Source organism: Eublepharis macularius, chromosome 17 (assembly GCF_028583425.1).
Source record: "Eublepharis macularius isolate TG4126 chromosome 17, MPM_Emac_v1.0, whole genome shotgun sequence".
Taxonomy (NCBI): Eukaryota; Metazoa; Chordata; class Lepidosauria; order Squamata; family Eublepharidae; genus Eublepharis; species Eublepharis macularius.
Window position 1 is genome coordinate 24,371,508 of NC_072806.1, and position 6,000 is coordinate 24,377,507.

A 6,000-nucleotide genomic window follows, 5' to 3' on the forward strand; every position below is an offset into this window, starting at 1 on the left:
CGTGACGTGCCCTGACCTGGATAGCCCAGGTGAGCCTGATCACATCAGATCTCAGAAGCTAAGCAGGGTCAGCCTTGATTAGTAATTGGATGGGAGACCTCCAGCAAAGATCAGGGTAGAGGCAGGCAATGGCAAACTGTCTCTGTTAGTCTCTTGCCATGAAAACCCCACCAGGGATCGCCATAAGTCAGCTGTGACTTGAGGGCACTCTCTACCCCCAACATGACATACTGCATTAAACTTATTCCACAATGTGCATGTGTGCATGTGAGGGGAACCCTTGCGGCTGATCTGCCAGTTGCAATCGTGTTTTGCTGCTGTTACCTGCAGAGGGCTTTGCAGGGCTCTCCATGGTTCAGAGTCTTTGCAGCCGGACCGCTTTTTTAATAAGCTCTTTTTAATTGGAAGCAAACTGCAACTGAATGACCCTGTCCCATTTTTTGTGCTAAGCTCTTCACTTGACAATGTACTTGACAGCTTCCCCTGATCACAGAGGACCATGGCCAGTTCAATCCAGCCAAGTAAAATCACCCCTTTGGAAAACTGACAAGAGATCAGTCAATCAAAAGGAAATCCAGCCATTTGCCTGTCTTCCAAACAGCTAGAGGCGCCAAGAGCAGAAAAAGCAAGACCTTTTTATCATCCACAAACGAACCAGACTACCTGCCTAGAGAAATTGCAGCAAATTATTAAAAAACATAGACATGATGTATAACTGTATCCAGAGCTTTTTTTCTGGGAAAAGAGGTGGTGGAACTCGGTGGGTTGCCAGCACAGGGGGCAACTCCTGGCGGGAGGTAGTGCCCCTGGTACCACATGCGCGTGTGCAAGTGCACACATTCCCCCAGGACCGCACAATGATGTCACTTTGGGTCAGCTGGAACAAGGAGGGAGTTTTTTAAAGTTTAAATCACCCTCGGCAAAAATGGTCACATGGCCGGTGGCCCCACCCCCTGATCACCAGACAGAGGGGAGTTTAGATTGCCCTCCAGCAGCGTGGAGGGCAATCTAAACTCCCCTCTGTCTGGAGATCAGGGGGCGGGGCCACTGGCCATGTGACCATTTTCAAGAGGTGCCGGAACTCCGTTACACCGTGTTCCAGCTGAAAAAAAGCTCTGACTGTATCCCATTTCTAAAAGATAAAATATGTTGTATATAAAGGACATTTTGTAAAGCATACTTAATATGCTAGTTAAGAGCCTTTTCTCAAGTCCTGCACCCCATGCTGTTGCCTGCAGAGGTGAGGTGGGCAGAAGAAAGACGGGGCTTTTTCAGTGGTGGCACCTTGTCTTTGGAATACCCTCACCCTTGAGACCCATCACAGGTGGTGCAGGAAAGTTCTAACTATGTAAAACCCACATTCTCATTTCTTACTGCTGTTGCTAGACAAAGAATCAGTTCAACAGCAATTCTTAAATAGCACAATTTTTGGATCCAAGGAAATTTTGTCTCTAATAATGTCTGGAACCTATCGGGGTATTATCATTCAACAGTTCCAAAAACTATGAATCAGACCAGCATTTGCCATTCAATCATGCCAGCATTCAGCGTACATTAACATACATAAATTTTAGACAGAGAGGAGTTAGATACCAATTGTAGAAAAAATTCTTTCATATTAACGTTTATCACATTTTTGTATCATTTTGCTATATCCACTGCCTATTATTTATCTTCTACATTATTTTAAGAATCATATATTATAGTGAGCTAAGGGATAGTATAGTGATTTGTATGTTAAACTAGGTCATGGATTCAAATCCTCACTCTGCCATGAAATTCACTGGGTTACTTTGGGCCAATAACTTACTTCCTTACCCTCTCTGCCTAACCTACCTCACGGGCTATTGTGAGAACAAAATGAGTGTGTGTGTGTGTGTGTGTGTGTGTGTGTGTGTGGGAAAACCAAGTATGCTGCTTTGAGGTCCTTGGGTGGGATAAGAATGTGATAGATCTCTGTCGAGACAGAAATGAGATACCGAAATAAAAACCGGAGCATTTGCAAAGAGAAGAGGAATGGTTTTTCAAAGGGCAAAATACACAGATTCTTTGTTTCCAGCAAGCCATTCATACCTGTTAGTTGAACAGCTGTGACGTCACAGAACTCTGGAGTACTGAAACTGCCTCAGTCCCGGCATCAGTTGATGCAACGAGGACACTACCCCACCCACCAGTGGTTGAGCAGATCAGATGTCATGGAATGTTCACAAACTTCCCATTGAATTTACCTCTTCCTGGTTACCTTGGCAAAGATTTAGGCATGCTTACGCTACATCTGTGCCACATAGCTGGTGCTAGAAGAGCTATTTCCCCCTTTCCCTTTTTGAAATATTGTTGCTTTCACTTCTAAGTAGAAACCAAGGAGGGTCAATGTTTAGGGACGAATGGGAAGCAAAGTAGCGAGTAGTCTTTGTGGCCGATGGCGTTCCATATCTGTAAGGGGGTAAGCCATGCAGCACCTCTCCTGCTTGAAATGCTCTGGTTTGCTGGTGTCGTTTATTGAGACCTGATTAAGAAGCTGTAGGAGGGAGTCTCCACTGAATTAGGCACCGTGGAGAGGCTAATTAAGTGCACTCCCAGAGGGACCGGCTAACAGCTAAGCGGGAACAGGTGACATTTTTTATTATTTTACCATTCCTTTTTTCTCTTCAAACAGCTTCAACAGGCCGCTTAGATGAAATGAGATCACGTTTGTTGGCCTAGATGGCAACTCTTGGGCACTAGAAATCTGCTTTCACGTAGATGATGGCACCAGACCTGTTCCAGGGCCAAGAAATAAAGACCCTGATATGTACCAGTTTGGTGTAGTGGTTAAGAGCAGCAGGACTCTAATCTGGAGAACTGGGTTTGATTCCCCACTCCTCTCTCAGAGCTCTCTCAGCCCCACCCACCTCACAGGGTGATTGTCTTGGGGATAATAATAAGATACTTTGTAAACCACTCTGAGTGGGTGTAAAGTTGTCTTGAAGGGCGGTATATAAATCGAATGTTATTATTATTATTACCATCTCATGATTAATACAGCATGATATATTGTCGAAGGCTTTCATGGCCGGAGAACGATGGTTGTTGTGGATTTTCCAGGGTGTATAGCCGGGGTCTTGGCATTGTAGTTCCTGACATTTTGCTAGCAGCTGTGACTGGCATCTTCAGAGGTGTGGCACCAAAAGACAGTATTTGGTGACACTGAGAGATCGCTGTCTCTTAGTGCTACACCTCTGAAGATGCCAGTCACAGCTGCTGGCGAAACGTCAGGAACTACAATGCCAAGACCACGGCTATACAGCCCGGAAAATCCAAAACAACCATCAATACAGCATGAGTTTCTCCATTCTGCCATGAAGATCTTGGCCTTGTTTCTCTCTCAGCTCAGTCTACCTCACAGTTTTGTTATGATGATAAAAGGGACAATTACATATACCATCCTGGGCATCCTGAGGGAAGAGTGGTATAAAAATGTATGAGAGAGAGAGAGAGAGAGGTTGAGTGGGCAAGAATTAGACAGGTCTGCTGAGAGCCACCACAGCCCTCCACCCAGACCAAGATTTCTTCTGGCCCCCCCTTCACAACATAGACCCAACCCAAAACATCTTGTGAAAACATCTGCCAATCTGACATGCACAATACATTCACATATATACAGGGGGCGTTTCATAGAAAAAGAGCTGGAGGAACTTGTTAGCATAATGTATTAGCATAACTCATTAGCATATGCCACGCCCCTTGACATCACCAGAAGTGTGTCATTAGCATAATTGATTTGCATATGCCACACCCCCTGACATCACCTCTCCTGGCTGTTTTGGACCCAATCTTGGCCATTCAGGGTCAAAATTGGGCTCAAAATGGCAAAAGGGGGCTGAAAGTGGCCGAAAAGGGGCCCAGAATGGTAAGGATTGGGCCGCTGCTGAGTGGGAGAGTGATCCACCACCCGTCAGAGGCCCGATCTGGGCCATTTCGGCCCCAATCCAGGCTGAAACGGGCCCAAAATGGCAGAGTCAGGTGGGCGGGGCCACCTGACATGTGACCTCTTTGGGGAACTGCCAGAACTGTGTTCCGGCGCATTCCCCCTCGAAATGAGCCCTGCATATATATTCCACCCCCCTTTGAGGTGCTCACAGCATTGTACATGATTCCCTTTCTCCCAACCATTTACCGGAAGCAATCCCTGTTTTCTAGTTCCAGGCAAATCCATCTGCCAGGAGAGCCCTCTCCTTCCATTATGGGGAGGGAAGGCTGCAGACGGGCATCATGCCTGGGTCCAGATCCCGCTAACAGCCTCTGACCCACTAGTTTAAGACTGCCGTCAGTGAGACTATTAGAGGAATCAGCGGGGCAGTCCTTCAGCTTGCAATCCCCCGCCTCGGAGCATTTTGCATTGAATTTTAATTGATTCAGATTCCTTTGCCCCACTTTGGGAGCCAATTTTTGGCTGAAAAGTGGGATACGTATATGATAAAAAAAAAAATTGGAACATCTTCTCATCCTCAGTGCTTTACTATAGCAATGAAAAAGGAAGCTTTAAAATCACTGAGCGCTCAAGGAGATTCATTGGGACGCACTCTCACTATTTCTTTGTCTCCTGTCAAAGAGCTCAGCTTCCGAGATATCCTTTGGTTTAGACCACCTGGCACAATTGTTGTCCACAACCTCTGTTCCGGTGTCTTTCTGCAAAAGGCTTTTTCTTTTCCCCTCTAAAGATTCTTGGAGCTTTTTGATTTCCATGAACAGTTTTAGGTGCAAAAAAAAAAAAGGCAAGTCTGTTGCTCATTGGTAGTATCCAATCTGTACACGTTCCCTTAAGGTTGCACCTGTGTTGCATTTTTCCAAGTCCTGAGCATATTTTGTGATGAGGGGTAGCGGCAATGCTTTCTGCAGACTGTGATTTCTCTGTTTCTCTGTTTTGTGACTTGTTCAAGGCCACCGGTTGAATGTAAGACTAAAGGTCAAACCATACGAGACAAAATACACTTGAATTACAAAATACACTTCAATTACCCGAGTGTTTCGAGTGTATTTGGTCTCATTTGGTGATGAGACCCTAAGCATACACTGTTATGTAACATGACCTCAGAAACTAAGCAGCGTCAGCCTTGGTAGGTAATTGGATGAGAGGCCTCCAAGGAAGACCAGGGTTGCAGAGGCAGGCAATGGCAAACTGCCTCTGTTAGTCTCTTGCTATGAAAACCCTGCCGGGGGGTTGCCCTAAGTCAGCTATGACTTGAGGGCACTCTCCACCACCTCATTATGCAACACACACACACCTTGAGCAGGGAGAAGGTGCAAGGACATGTAGAAATCTGAGTCTGGTTTCCTGTGGATGACAGCGTGCTTATGGCCTTGGAGTGGGGAGGCAATACGTGCTTTTATTTTCAACTATACAAGTGGAACATAGATGCCTTGGTAAGAGGACAGGGACTGTAGATTATACTGCTGAGTACTGTCTGTTGATGTAGATATGCTTCAGTGGGTAATTTCCATGTGTTTTAATTTGTCACATCAAATTGCATATGTTTTGTTTCAACAATGTTCCATCTAGGTTTGCCAGCTCAGGGTTGGGAAATTCCTGGGCCATTTCCAGATGGCTTACCTGCCTCCGGAACGTCGCGCCTTCTTGCAGGGAAAACGCAAAATATCGCGTTTTCTCGCGCGAGTTTTGCACGACGTCGCGTAAAACTCGCACGAGAAAACACGATATTTCGCATTTTCCCCGCAAGATGGCGCAACGTTCCGGAGGCAGGTAAGCCATCTGGAAACGGCCCTGGAGATTTGGGGGGTGGGGTCTGGAGAGGGTGGAGTTTGGGGAGGGAAGGAGCCTCAGAAGGGTATAAAGAATCCACCCTCCAAGGAGACATTTTCTCCAGGAGACCTGATTTCTATCAGCTGGAGATCAGCTGTAATTCCGGGAGATCTCCAGCCACCACCTGGAGGCTGGCAACCCTAGTTCCATCTCTGTATTTCTATATTTGAATTTATGCTTCTTTTCAAATTTTTGCAATG